Source organism: Cryptomeria japonica, chromosome 2 (genome assembly GCF_030272615.1).
Source record: "Cryptomeria japonica chromosome 2, Sugi_1.0, whole genome shotgun sequence".
NCBI lineage: Eukaryota > Viridiplantae > Streptophyta > Pinopsida > Cupressales > Cupressaceae > Cryptomeria > Cryptomeria japonica.
In genome coordinates this window covers 112,988,509-113,005,282 of record NC_081406.1, presented here as the reverse complement: position 1 = coordinate 113,005,282, position 16,774 = coordinate 112,988,509, and positions in this window count along the sequence as shown.

The following is a 16,774-nucleotide window of genomic DNA, read 5'->3' as shown; positions in this document are numbered from 1 at the left end:
CATGGCTTTAGCCTTGGTTATCCCTTTAACCCTTGCACAAGAGTTTACCCTTTGGGTAAAAGCTTTATCCATTCGATAACCATAACCTAACCTTAACTCTTACCTCCCAAGGTAACCATCATGTCTTCTCAAGCATTTAATGCTTCTTTCATCTCCTCTCAAGTAGTCTTATGTTGACAATTGTCACCATTTCATTGGTGAGAATTGTGAACATGGATTGATTAACTTTCAATCCTGGCCCTTGTTAAGATTATCCAATCTTGACCATCCACTGCCCTATTTTTCCTATAAATAGAGCTCATTCCTTCTTCAAAAAAGATCAAGTCTTTGTGCATCAAACTTATAGTCTTATAACATTAAGCATATTATCTCTCTTTGATGAATAACATTTTAGATCATTTTGATAGCATTATAATCTTAGATATATCATGTTAATCTCATATCATGTTAGCTTCATCTTAGTATCATTTTCATACTAGTTTAAGCTTCATATCAATATATTGCATCCTATCATCATCTAGTTTCATATCTAAATCATCACTAGGATCTTGGTTGCATTCCATTTAGATCTTAGAATCATTTAAATCTCGTTCTTTAGGTTTTCATCTTAAAGAATCAAGTGCTCTTCCAAGCTGAGAGCCACCTTGAATCTTGAAGATCCTTGGAGGTAGAGGAACATGGAACGATTTTAAAGAGTTTAGATTCATTTAACTTGGTTTGCTTGGATTTCTAACCTCTAATGTAATGTTTCATGTGTGTGTTTGAGATGTTTCCTCCTATTGCAGGCTGACACCACATTTCCAGCATACATTTCATTTTAATTAAAATAAATTGCTTTATTTTAACAAAATAGATCCAAGTGGAGGATTTAAATAGATTAGATTTATTTATTTGAAGTGAACAGTTTAATTAAATCTAAATTTAATTAAAAGGAGAGAGAAGGGATTTAATTAAATAAAATGATTTATTCAATTAAATGACATGAAAGGTTTGAGTGAATTTACATAAATAAATTGAATAATTTATTTAATCAAATAGAAGAATGTGGACGATTTAATTAAATTAGATTTAACTAAATAAAGGAATGAGAATAAAATGAACATTAAATATTCATTTAGGAATGTGGTCATTTTTATATGTCTACAATTATTATACAATCAATCATCAGTATTAGGACCTAATTCAACAATCGGGTTGGGATTCCTTAATCGTTTGATCATTTCTCCTAGGTTTAATAATTAAATAATTAATCAATCCCCTATCTTACTAACATGTCCTCCCTTTTGAATAAATTAATGAATATTTATTTATTCTTTCACCTTTTTCCTACAATTAATATTTTTTTATATTAATTATCTAATTTGAGTTATGAGTAGAATTTATAATTTTAAATGAATAATTCCACCTCATTCGAGTTTAAATGGAATATTTGGAGTGCAAATGGAAGTTTCCATTTTCTTTTTGATTTAATGCCTTTTTCTCTTCACTTCTAATGGCAATTTGTTTTTTAACTCATCCTTGCAAAAAATCTCAACCGTTGGATTGAGAAGATCTTGTTCGTTCAATGTGATTTCAAAGTCTATAAATTGAGTTGTCATTGCTCATTTTCAAAAACCACATTTCGAGTATCCTTATGTTACAATTTTCATCTTGTCATCTGGCTTTTCACTTGCATTTTCTTTGTAGGTGAGATCCACAAACAACAATTTGAAGGAGAAAGAAGAACAATGGAGGTCAATTGAAGGGGATTTTGTTTGGTTTGCATTTCTTGCTTACATCTTATCTTCAATTCTCTCATTGAATATGATAGGAGTTGGTTTTATTTGCAATTAGGTTTGTGGTTGCCAAATGTTAATTGTTTTCACGCTTTATTTCACTTTCCTACGTACATTTTTTGGTGAACCCAATGTAAACATGCAAAATCTAACAATTCTATGAATCTATTTGCATGCAAGTTTTATGTGTTGATACATTGTTGCATACTAATTTTTTGTTGCATGCAGGTTTTTTGAACTAATTTTTTGTTGCATGTAGGATTTTTTAACTAATTTTTTGTTGAATGTAGGTTTTATGTGGAGATTTGTTGTTGCATGCAGGTTTTTAGTGCTAATATGTTGTTGCATGCAGAATTTTTGAACTAATTTGTTGTTGCATGCAGGTTTTATGTGAGAATCTATTATTGGATGTGGGTTTTATGGAGTCTAAACAATGATTCATGTAGGATTTATCAACATGCAATGAACAATAATTCTTCACATAGCCTAATTAGAGGGTTTGAATGAACAACAATTCTCCACATAGCCTAATTAGGAGGTTTTAATGGACAACAATTTTTCACATAGCCTAATTAGTGTTGGCAATTGGCACTCATTGGATTCATTTGTTTTCATTGATGGCAACAAGATTATATTGAAGTCATATACCAACATTAGGAGACATTCATCGACAGACACCAGCATTGTGTATTCAAGGTTACAACTGGCACCAGCACCGGCACCGACATCCAACACTTCAGTGAAGCCAACATCAGTGAAGGAAGTTTTATTTGTAAAATCATTTTATAATTATTGTATCAAGCTGACATTGTATATCTTTTGTAATTTATTATAAGCTGGCATAAGGTATATTGTTTGTAAAGGGTATATAGGTCAATTTGTTAGGACATTATGACATTATGGATCATAAGGAGGATATAGGAGAATATATGTCAAGGTAGTAGAACTGTGTAATGTGAAGGATATGTGTATAGATCATTTGTATGTGAATGTTATATCATGCAATGATCTATAGATGGTTTGTAAGGCATTCTTAAAGGAAATGAGATACTGGTAGAAGTGTTCAGGGTTTATGAACCAATCCAGAGCAGATCTATAACCACAACTCTTTTTAGCATTGTAGATGCATTTTGTGAGTTCATTATTATTGTTTTACCTCAGCAGAAGCTTTTAATCAGTGAGACTCTTTAGTGATGAGCAATGTGTTCTAGGCAGTGTGCCTTCATGCATGTGCAAGCCCCCTTTCTATGTAATATCTTTCATATGGCTAGTGAATTGATATTGTGGGTCACAAATCCCACCATGGGTTTTCCTCTTTGAGTTTTTCCACGTATAAATTCTATGTGTTATGGTGTTCATCCATGTGGATGGTTTATTTTCTTCAAGTTATATGTTTATTCATTTACTAGTTTATATGTGTATGTTATAAAAGGATAAAATCTTATCTTACCGACAGAACACTGATTTACCCCCCCCCCTCCCCTCTCTTAGTATTTTTGGATCCCAACAATTGGTATCAGAGCTTGGTGCCTCGAAAGAAGTTTAACAACTTGAGGAAGATCCTGAAATTAGAATCATTAAACATGGCTATGGAAAGCAACTTGAGATGGCACTTGAGGATTATGATGCTGAAAGGATGAAAAACTTAAAACTGCAAGATCAACTGAATTTTGCTGATGAATTCAATCTTGTCTTGGAAGAAAGGTTATCATCAGCTCAAGATAGGAGGAAAGAACTTTTGCGAAAATAGGATGATGAAATTGCAGTCAAGGAACACTGTCAGAAACTAAGTCAAGCAAACTTGCTCATGCAAAATGAAATACAAGACCTGACTATGAGGATGTCAAAGGATATTGAGGATATAAATAAGAAGGAAGAAAATATTGCTATTTCTCTAAAGAACAAATCTAAAGAATGTGACAGATTGGCTCATGAGAATGACATATTGAAAACTAATTTGGTGCAATCCTGGAATAATTAACAAGAACTTGAATGACAAATAATAACTCTAAGAGATGATCTGACTACTGCAAGTGAGTATAAAGAAAAATTTAGGATTAGTGCTACATAATTGGATAACTTACGGAAAAGACAAAGGCAGAGTGATGATTCTAGAGGACTTCGATTTGTAAGGCAAGTAAAGATCAGACAACCGATATGCAGAACTCATCAGAACAAAAAAAATTGGTAAGGCAATCTAATGCTTATAAATTCAATGGTAGATGCTTTGTTTGTAAAAAATTTGGGCATATGGCTAAAAATTTTAGAAATAGAGCAAATAAAAACTATAATTTTGTTCCCAGTCAATGCACAAATTGCAAGAAATATGGTCATAAATCAGAAGACTACAGAATGAATGTTAAATTTCATGTATGTGGAAAGTTTGGACATTTGGCTAATCAATGTAGGTCAAGAAAAGACACTGGATAAGTTAAAGAAATTCAGAAGAACAATGTTACATGTTATGCATGCAAAAAAATAGGTCATATTGCTAAGTACTATAGAAGCAATACTAAAACCGGTTAGAAATGATAAAGCAAACGAGAAAGGAAAGTAGAAGGTAGATGAAATATAAAAGATCACACCAAGAGATGGCTTAGAAAGTCTGAAGAACCAAGTGGAGATGCAACTACACCGGTAACTCCACTGGTAGAATAGAGCATTCCTTCAGCAATAGTTAATTCAACCGGTAAATGAGGAATACGCCTTAGGGGTAGACAAATTCATTGAAAAGCTTGCATATTCCCTAGAGAAGATCTAAAGAGATCTGGAAGAAATCTGGAGAGTTGTGTTAATCATTGATGAAGTTTTACCCGGCATAAAACTATGAAATCGACACGCGGTAGGATACATCGCTAAGCATTTATGACAGTGAAGGATTAGGGTTTACTCACTGATAAAAGGGGAAAGTGTCTTCATTATCACTCACCTATAATTCAAGCAACAAGACCGAAGCAAAGGCAAATCTTAGGCAATTAAGAGCAAGCAAAGGCATTCTGAAAGGATTTCTAGAAATTATCTAAGAAGCAATCAAATCTTCCAACCGATGATCATTTTTAGGTATTTCTTCAAAATGACATCTAGATCATGTGCTCCTACTTTCATTGCAAATCTTGCCATTGTTTAAGTCAAGGATAGGCTGAGACCCATTTTCAAGGAATTTCCCCAGATAGCCAAGATGGAAGACTCTACAGGAGCATTCTCAAGTGTTCCTAATGACGTGATGTATGCAGAAGATGTGAGAGCATATATTCACTACACCTTGGAGGTACATAAGAGATCAAGGGCATATATCAATATGTGATACTGGGTAGCTCTGGAACAATCAAACTGAAATATAAAGTCATCAAGGATATAGGGTTAACCGGTATTCTATACATACCAGAATTCAAGGATGAGGTGATCAGATATGTTCTCAGAAGGGTCCACAATGAATTCATCTAGCTAGATCGACCCTACATGATCACCAATGAGGCTATTCAGGAAGTTACTAGCTTACCCAAAGGTAGACAAGAACCTAGAAAGAAGATCTCCAACACTAAGGCTGAGAAGCTCACCGACGCAACCTATGATGGAAGATCAATGAGGATCAGCACCATCAAGGACATAGATGTGAAGTTTGCAAGCATGATAATTGGCTACAAGGCAACTCAATCTAGTCGATTGAACTCTGTTGCTAGTTCTTGCATCCATGTTGCACACCAAATGCTAACGAATGATGGAAAATATGACTTGTGTGAATGGCTAAGAAGTGAACTTATGTTGAATCTTGGCAAAACTAAAGGTGTCAAGAAAGGAACTTTTAGGTTTGGGAATCTGATTGTCTGTTTAATGCTATACTTCATAAATGAGCTTCCTGGTCTAGGGAAGAAGCATTGGGCTCATGACATACCAGTAGGTATGAAAATCAAGGAAGAAATCATCGGTCTTGGTACTAATACGGATGAAAATATTTGTGGCTACTTCAAAAAAATTCAGGAAAAATATGAGATAGAGGGAAAGGATTTCAAAGCACATTGTGGAAAAATCCTCCACTGATATTTGTTTAATGGTTAAAACTCATGAAACCCTCATGGAGGTAGTGGAACCTAGGACCAAATGGGTCACTCAGCTTGGATATGGAGTGGATGACAATATTTTGGAACTTTATGCAAAGATGTTGCTAGAAGCTCCATTGGATGATAAAACCAAACACTTTGGCACTACAAAAGAAAAGGCTCTTAAATTCAAAAGTTGCTTCAACAAGAAGAGAAGAGAGAAGAACATTGGTAAGATGTCTGCATTTATTCATAATGTAATTCATAGAATTGATACTAAAATGGGTTTTGGATCTAAACCGACAGAAGAACTGGAAGTGGCTAGTGCTCTTGAGGTGAAGAGGTCTGAAACTTTCATTTCTACTATCACTTTTGACTCTGAACCAAAGGATAATGATCCTCTAGCATTCATAAGGGTACAAATAAATAAAGTTGATCAGCCTCCAGTAGAGGAGAAGAAGGATGTGAGCCAAGGAGGAAACTTGTAAGAAAGGAAACAAAACCTACTGCACCCCCACCTCCAGCAAGGAATCCTATTCAGAAGAGTAAACCATTTTCATCCACTCCAGTAAACCTTAGAAAGAATAAGAAGAGTGATGAAGGAACTGAATCTGGTAAGGTTAATGAGGTAATAAATGAGACTAGAGATGGTTGGTCCAAATTCTTCCAAAAGAATCCAAATTTTTTCACCTCCCATGAATAATTTATTCAGGCAACAACTTCCACCATTCCAAACAAACCAAAAGGGAAAGGTATTTTGGGAAGTTCAAAACCAATTTTTAATATACCGGCAGTAAACAAGAGTGTGCAGACACCACCAACAGTAAAGGAGAGTGTACAGTGTATACCAGTAAAGACAATTTTTGAGCAAGGCAATGTACAAGGTACTGACAATATTGTGGATAATACTCCACTGGAAGTAATTGATCCTACACCAAGTGGTGAATCCATAGGTGCAAAAAAGGATAAGGTAAAGGGGACTAATAAGATTATACTGGTAGTTGATATTGATTCCCCGATAAATATTTTGGAAATTGACAATTCTCAAGTTGAGAAGAAATCAATCACTGAGATGAGCCCCACTAAGTTAATGATGGTAGCTACTCAAAACCTAATAAAGGAGTGATCTGTAGATAAAGGAATAATAGAATAGTCAATTATAGTTTTGCACAGACTAATTCATGATTATGTGATTGAGAATGAAGCAAGCCCTTCCGAAAATCTTAAGGCATTAACTGAACATATATCTAACAACTTTCAATCATTGCAACAGATTTCAGACCGACAAGAACTTGAGAGATTTAATTTGGCTAAGAGAGTCGCGTTTGATTAGATTATTGAAATGGAGAAAAGGAAGATTAAAGAAAAACTGATTCTTATTTAAAATTATTTGAAACAATGTACTAATATCTACAGGGTATGTTGTAACATAGAATTTTTTTTAGCTAATGTTGATAGCAGGTCAAAGGAGTTATATGAAATGGTTGCTAATATTGCTAATTCTTTTGATAGATTGACCTCACTCACAACATCCATTGATGGAAAAAATTTGTCTATGGAGAATAAAAAAATTTCTTTTGAAAAGGAAAGAGAAAAGATCATTCGGATAGAAAGGAGTCTCGAAGGATTGGTGAGTCTAAGATTGGATTCACTTGGTGTACATAAGAGAGAATGTATGGATATGCTTGCAAAACTCACACCGATAGAAGTCACAGAGAAGGAAACACTTGCACACTTACTGAGTGGACTTGTATCCATATTTGAAACTTTCAAAACTGACTAGGATACATGTTGGACACAATGCACCACTAAGAGGGGGGTGAATCAGTTGTTCTCAAACTTTTCTCTTTTGTTATCCTCTATGAGTATACCAGTTAAGAGATCTAACTCTATGCAAACTTACCAGTTAGTAGGGAGACCTACACAAGAGAAAACACACAAGGGACATCACATAACACCAATATATACAAGGAAAACCCAAGATGGGAGAAACCTCGGTGAGAAATGCTACTGGAGACTACTGCTCCAATCCAACCTCACAGGTAAAACACTGTTACAAAGTTTAGGGCACCAACCCAGGGAGCACCAACCCCTGACTTTAGGGCACCAACCTAAGGAGAACCAACCCCTACCTTTATGGGCTACAACCCAAAGGAGCTACAACCACTGCACTGAGCTACAACTCAGTGTTCTTAATGAAAACATCAATTACAAAAGTAGTTGTCTAGTTACAAGTGAATCTTGCAACCATTTCAAATATCTTACTCTGCTAGTGAGATACCTTTTCTGCTACACCAACTCACTCCTTGTTGCTCACAACTGCAACCTTGCTGCCAATAAACTCTACCGATACAAATCTCCTCTTTTTTTCTTCTCTGTTGGATCTCCTCCTCACTCTTTATGCTTTACCAGTACTATACTCTGTCGGTTCTCTATACACCTTCTTTGAAACTCTCTTCTCTTCTTCTTTGCTGGTATAACCACTACTGGTTCTACTCTGCTAATAGTTGAACACTTCAACCTGGTTCACCCTCACTATTACTTTCTTCTTAGATGCTCGTTGAGCACTTGGCTGAGTTTCTCTCACATATAGAAGTAATACACTTCATAGTAGCACAATATGCTTCTCTTTAGCAGTAGCATCAACAACGTCTTTCGCTCACATATTTATAGCCTAGGTTTCCTGCCAAAAGACAATTTAAATTTTACGCAATTAGGGTTTCTTCACCATCCTTGAGGCAAACCAAATCCAATCAGATCCTATCTGATTGAATCTTCCAGATTGCCAGCTGCACAACTCCACCGTCAACACGCCTTCTAGATTATGCCTTTTGTCTCTAGCGATCTTCTTTTTACCCTATCGACTGGTCTCTTGGTCAAACACCGAGATTTGGTTTTGTTGTTTCCTTCATCTACCTCGATATCCTCAATCACTCTTAACTTGATCATAGTTTTCCTCCAGACCTTGAGCCACAAACCCCTACAATAGCTCTACAACATGTCTCGTGACTTTTGGGATCTATCATTAATGTCAGCCAACTCAGTAGCTACCTTGTTGGTGTACATTCCTCCTATCACTGCATGCAAGTTCACCATCTTGACTCCATGTGGCATCCATTTCAACCAACTACCAGCTTGGATCATCATGTCAGTTCAAATAGGTTCCCCAACCAAGCACTTTACTAGTTCCTCTTCTCTGTTGGTTTACTAACCCTGCCAGATAAACCCTCAAACTGGTCTGTTATCCATTTTGCATTATGTTTCTCTTCAATGGATTGCTCAATCAGTTAGTACACTTGCTAACCTATATTAAGTACAACAACATCAGATGGGGATTCATCTGCATCTGCACCTTGTTTATATTACTGGTGAACATCCATACCGATATAACCCTCTTGATGATACCATGTCATCAATCTTCAACTAACTCCATCTTTAGTCAGCCCATTCTCTTCTGACTATATCAGTTCAACCTTGCCTTCTCCCTAATCAGCTCTGACCATGTCTCAACCGATTTATCAAAAAGGAAAACTCATTACCCATCATCTGTACCAATATCTCAACATGCCTTCTCAAACAATCCAATGCATATCCCTAATTGCATGCACTCAAGGCATTCTTTTGATTCACCGGTGGATCTGGTGTGAGCCTTCAGACACCTACCTTTGCCTCATCTACCTTATTTCACATGACTATGATTCACATTGTGCATAATAGGAGATAAGTTCCACTTACCGATGAGAGTGAGTTCTTGTAATCTACATCCTGCAGTGCACTCATGTGACATCTCATGATGACTGCATTTTCATCTGGTGAGAGTCATGTTCTTCTGCAACCTCACAACATACTAATGACTTATTTATTCTTCTCTTCCAGTGTTGATGTGATTCAGGTAATATTTTGCCTCTTCATCACAAACAACATCCAAACACCTTGGCCAACTAACAATCATTCACTTGGTTGGTCTGACTTTTCCATGTCAAAACATCATTTACCAGTTGACATCCTTTCCTTACCAGTGATACACAGTACTGGTAACCTACTCATCTTGCCCACACAAGTTAGGCACTAACTTGTGCCTAACTTGTGTACCAGTAACCTCTATCTTACCTTACCAGTGTCCTACAACTGATAGAGATGTCAAGGATATCTCATCTTGCCATGTACTCCTTCTTGACAGTGTTGTACATACATCACACATACCAATAGACATCCCATACCATTTGACATCAATGACAACACAATGCCAACAATACATACATACAATTTCTAGATAAAACTTATTCAAAAATTTTGAAATTGGTTAGGCTCCAGTAAAATAATCTAAATTTATTCATTCTTTTGTTCTGAACCAAATTCTTTCAATTCTTTCACTGGTCTTTGGCATTGATTCCAAAGGGGGAGTGTATATATGTGAAAAATATCAAACAAAAAATCTAAGAAGGATATCAGACAAAGTTTATTGCTCAAGGAGAGCATGTGTCATATTTTAGTTGAACTGATAGGGAATCCATTTTTTACATGAGTGTTGCCATCAATGCCAAAGGGGGAAATTATTGGCAATTAACACTCATTGGATTCATTTGTTGTCATTGATGGCAACAAGATTCTATTGACGTCATATACCAGCATTAGGAGACATTCACCGACAAACACTAGCATTATGTATTCAAGGTTACAACCGGCACTGGCACCAACATCTAGCACTTTAGTGAAGCCAACATTAGTCAAGGAAATTTTATTTATAAAATCATTTTGTAATTATTGTATTGGGCCGAAATTGTATATATTTTGTAATTTATTGTAAGCTGACATAAGGCATATTATTTGTAAAGGGTATATAGGTTAGTTTGTTAGGACATTATGATATTATGGATCATAAGGAGGATATAGAAGAATATATGTCAAGGTAGCATAATTGTGTAATGTGAAGGATATGTGTATAGATCATCTGTATGTGAATGTTATTTCATGCAATGATCTGTAGATGGTTTGTAAATCATTCTTGGAGGAAAGGAGATACCAGTAGAAGTGTTCAGGGTTTATGAACTAGTACAGAGCAGGGATATAATCGGAACTCTTTTTGGCATTGCAGATGCATTTTGAGAGTTCATTATTACTATTTTACCTCAACAGAAGCTTTTAGTCAGTGAGACTTGTTAGTGATGAGCAATGTACTCTAGGAAATGTGCCTTCCTGAATGTGCATACCCCCTTTCTATGTAATATCTTTCATATGGCCAGTGAATTGATATTGTGGGTCACAAATCCCACCATAGTTTTTCCTCTTTGAGGTTTTCCACATATAAATTCTGTGTGTTATGGTGTTCATTCATGTGGATGGTTTATTTCCTTCAAGTTATATGTTTATCCATTTACCGATTTATGTGTGTATGTTACAAAAGGATAAAATCTTATCTTACTAGCAGAACACTAATTCACCCCCCCACCCCCCACTTAGTGTTCTTGGATCCCAATAATTAGGGGGTTTGAATGAACAACAATTATTCACATAGCCTAATTAGGAGGTTTTAATGAACAACAATTTTTCATATAGCCTAATTAGGAGGTTTTAATGAACAATAATTCTTCATATAGTTTAATTAGGAGGTTTGAATGAATCCTACAATTCTCACATAGTCTTAATTAGGATTTGGATCAAAGAACAACAACAAATTTCACATTTCATCCATGCAAAGGGTTTAAAATCAACAACAAATTGCATTTAATCATGGTTTAAATTGTTCAAATCCTTTTCAAATTAAGGTGGAATTAACCTCATCTAGCCTTAATTAGGATACAGATGGATCAATGAAATCATTTCATTTTCTTAAGGTTAAACAATCACTATTTGTCATGTCCTCTTTTATTTTGATTGTGTGTTTTTACCTTTAGAGGGCCTACCTCTCTATTTTCTTGACACTTTGCATAGGCACTGGTGAGATGGAATGACCCAAGTGGTAACGGGCTAAGGCCAAGCTCTTCCAAACCACTATAAATAAATATGTTTGTGAGGAAATTTTCAAGTGACGGGTGTCGATGTGTCATACAAATGTAAGTCTCCCTTAGTGTCTGCATGGCACATAAAAACCTATAGAGCATAACCTCTGTAGGCTAGGAGGCCTCCTTAACGGGATGAAATACTGCATGTATGGCTACCCGAATGGATGCCTTGGTTAAAAACCTTTATGCTTAGAGACCAAAAACCTTCTAGTTGTTGGTACAAGAGGTCAGACCTCTAATGACGTCTCATGTCCTTACAACTCTTAGTAAAGATACAAAGTTCACCATGGGGAGTTTTCATGGGAACTGATACTTGGCTACCCTGAAGAAGTGAGTTTCGTGGAGTGGAGTCAGTGGGGTCAAGCATCTAAGTATTTGCTTTGAGTAAGCGTAGTTGGGAAACCAAGTGATATCTAACAACTATTATCCTTTCCAGCCTTAAGATTTGGTGTTGAAGGTGCATGATTGTCTTGCATCAAAGTCAAACAAATATTTTGTCTTCCATACTTGCTAAAAGTTGAATCAAAAATAATTCTCACAAGTGGTCATAAACAACCTTGGTTTTTTGAAGTTCAAACAAAGAGTTCACAGTTTTGTCCAAGTATTCATCCAACATTTGAACATGGCTTGTCAAAACATTGGAAATCCTTGTTTCAAAATTTATGTCACTTAGGTTAGATTTTGCATAGTTCAAACCCTATATTTTAGGTCACATAAACATTATCTTTCATTTTAGTGTCCTCATTTTGCACTTAGGTTTAAAATAATTTCCCTAAGTCCTCTTTTCATTGTCATGCCTAAGCTAGGTTTTCACTTAGGTGACATTTTGCATTATCATTATCATACCAAAACTAGGTCTTGGCTTAGGTTGCATCTTTTATTATTATTGTCATCCCAAAATTATGTCTTCACTTAGGTTATATTAATTTCCTCACAAATAATTTCCTTGCATATGTCCTTCTTCTATTAGGTCAATATCATTGTGTGGTCCACACCCTAAGTTTTGTCTTAGGTTCACATTGCCATACATTTACATTTACACCCCTGATCTCATAATGTTAGGTCATTTCTATATCATAGTATAAGGTAATATCATAACCCTAGTTCATATCTTTGCATTGTAATCAATTTTGGTCCATATCATAACATAAGGTCATTTCATACTTTAGGTCATTTTATATATTTAGGTTATCTCATCTTGAGGTTATTTTTCATATCATATCTAGTCCATTGTCATTATAATTGTCATTATAATTGTCCTCTTCAATTTAGTCTCAAAATTAGGTTTTCCAAACTCCAAAAATCAAAACTTTAGATCAAACCCTAAGTCATTGTTAAGGATTCATGACCTTGTCCGATATTTTGTCCTCTTATCAACATCATTTTGTCAAACCTAGCTTAGTATCCAAGCATATTGGTGAGGCATTGTCAAATTGTCCTACTATCATTTAGTCCTTTTGTCCTTTTTCCTCTTAAGGTATTGACTTCATTTTATCTTCATAAGGGTCATGTCTTTAGGTTTGAATTTCAAGAGTTTGTCCAAACCTAAAAAACAACAAAAACATAGGTTGCACTCTCATATCCCAAAAGTGCATACCATCATCACTCCAAAAATTTAAAAGGTCCAAAAATATTTAGTTGTATTGTCAATCACTTACATTTCATTTAATTACATATCATTTTTATTCTAAAAATTCAAAAAGACGTAGGTTGCATTAGTTTCATTGTCAATCACCTAGGTTGCATTAGTTGCATACATCATTCTTAAAATCCAAAATCCCAAAAATATTGCATTGCATAGTGACATGCATCTTGAAACAAGGGTCCAAGTTTGACATATCAACCAAAGATTGGTCCAATTAATAACAGAATGCAATCAAGTTTTAATCCATGACAATCACAACTCTATCCAACCCAACAACAAGGCAATATCAGTAAAACTTTTTATGATGAAACAAGTGTCCAAATACGACAACTCAAGGGAAAACTAGCTCGAGAAAAGGAGATCTTGGAAGAAAAAGTGGAAAACCATAAAAAATATTAGGTCCAAAATATCCAAAATGTTTCAAAAATTTCCAAGTCCAAATCCAAATATTGAGCCAATTGATGTAAAATCTCTCATCGAACAATCAAACATACCAACTCTCATTTCACAAATAGAGATGATGAAACACTTTCAAACAACAAGCACAAATTTCAACCAAGTCCCAAATTAAACCTCATTCAATCAAATCTTGAATCAACAACATATTAAACCAACACAACCAATGATCCAACAACAATAAATGGTCCAACATGTCCAACCAGTATAATTGACCATGCAATTTCAACAATATTCTCAACCAATCACACAATGTAAACAATTGGTCCAACCAACTTTCAAGTATATGCAACAAACTAAGTATCAACAAATACAACCAAAACTTCAAGAACAAAATTTGCAACACACATCGAGCCAAATTTCAAACATGTCAAACCAATTTGACCAACACCCAATCCAAAATCAAATTGTAACACCAATTCAAAACCAAATCCCTTTCAAACAAGTCCAAAATCAAAACCCAACCATGTCAAAATCTTGGAAGTATTCAAATTCATCTCCAAAGAAAAATGGCTCTATTACAAATCTCTTAAAGAGAGTCCTAAGTGATTTTTATGAGAAAGATCAAAATCATATGCTCATGTCTAGAAATGGCTCATCATCCCCTCATAAACAAATTGATTTTCCACTGGCCTCTATTCCTACACCTTTTTAAGTTTCGCAAGAACCTCCCATATCATCTCCTAAAGATTCACAAAAGAAATTTCCATCGTTGTCTTTGAATGATACATCAAATAATGCATCCTCCCAAGGGTTGTCTGCAACACAAATACATGATAATTTATGCCTTTATACAAATCCCTTGTATTATTTGGAAATGCAATATTTAATGCCATTGGATGCTTCTCTTTTAGAGAGTCTCATTCAAAGTCCATTTTGCTCATGTTAAAGCATTGATCCCTAGCCAAAATCCGACATGCATATCCAAAGTCCAACCCCATGTTGAGAGGATAATTTGGAGCATGATGAAATGTGTCTTGAAATAGATCAAGATCAAGATCCCAAAACCTTATCATCCCATCCAATTATTGACCAAGATCTCATCTTCCTAGACACTTATGATGATCCCCATATCCCTGTTGGTATTTTGGTATGGTTTTGTCATTGATGTCAACACCTACTAAACACTTACCAACTATGGCATTTTGGAGTATCAGCAACATTCACTGGCAAGCAAGTGACTTATGCACAGTCATCAGTATCTGGTACACTGGCAAGATATAATGATCACCGGCACTTGGAATGATATGGAAAACACTTGGTTATGTCAAAGACATCATGTGGACACCTTGTCTTGGAGTTTTTTTTATTGGTATATTCATATTTGCATATTTATTGTTACCAGCAAATAGGTCCAGGTTACATCGGCAAGTTTATCTTTTCCAGATCAGCATGGCACACTATGAAGATGATTTATTATTGTTGTAAATGCATTAAGCTGACATGGCGAATTGGTTATTGCATCAGGTATTAATTAATTTGTAAATTAATTTTATTGTAATATCTTATAGAGCCGACCTACTAAAATTGGTCCTAGGTTATGGTATAAATGTAAGATCTTATTTGTAAGATCAAAGTGTGGACTGTAAAAAGGATTGTGTGAAGGTATACATGAGAATAAGAAGAGCTATACACGCAGACATCATTTGAAGATTGAAGGAGGGTTTTTGAGAAGACAATTAGAACTACACCGGTACTGAATCCAGCATATGAAGATGCTATTTTGCACAGTACATTCTTATTGGATTTAACCATCCAATTGTAGTCAGTGTGACTCCCATTTTGTGATTGAGCAATGAGCTATAGGCGCTTGGCCTTTCTGCATGTGCAGACCCCATTTGTATACACTTACTATCTGCAGTAGTATCATCTGATTGTGGGTAAGGTTTCCCACCGTGGTTTTTCCCCTTACAAGGTTTCCACATACAAATATTGGTGTTATGTGTTGTGGATGACTTTGTCTTTTTGTTTCATGCATTAATCCTTACCGGTATTGCAATTAACTGTTAAAACTGTCTACCAACATATTAGACTAGTTTACCGGTATTAAGCATTAAGTTGGTTAAGTTGTTTTTGGTTTGAATTTATTTGACAAGTGATTCACCCTCCCCCCCTCTCAGTTGTCTCTGGGACCTAACAATCCCTATCCAAGAACATAGCACCTTTTCAAATCTAGTTGCCATTCTGCTGCTTAATCAAGATCAAGTTATCCCTTTTCTCATTCCTAATGATCCCATTGAAATTCAAGAGAAGATTACATTTTAAAGAGAATCTAATGATCTTCCTCCTTGTTAAGACCAAAGTATCCTTTCAGCTTCATGACCACCACAAGAAGCTATTATCCCTTTAGATCATCCATGAGATTCCTTTGTTCCTCCATTTCCATGTCCTAATCCTCCATATATGCTCCAAGATCTTATTTCCTTTGATGACCCCATTATTCCTCCAATTCCATCTCATGAAGAGCCTATCATTGATCCTAATCCCTCTCACCATCCTAACATGTTGGTGCAAGATGTTCATGAATCCCCTATATGCACAATGGGTTCCTCCACTTTGGTCTAGTCTAATCCACTTCATGATCCCATCATTCCTTCCATATTGTATCCGCCTCATAATGGACTCACATCTTCTTCCCAAAGGAAAGAGTATCCTACGAGTCCAAATATTCATAAAGTAAAAGGGGTAGACCTTCACAAGCAAGAACCCCTCTATATCAGAGAAGATCTTAATGGTCATGGCCTCAATGACATTCATCAAGATGTTGGTATCCCTATTAAACCTAAATCAAAGCATTCACCTAGTCCTTCATCCCTTCCATCCATTTTAGGTACTTATATCCCTTCATCCCCTATTCAA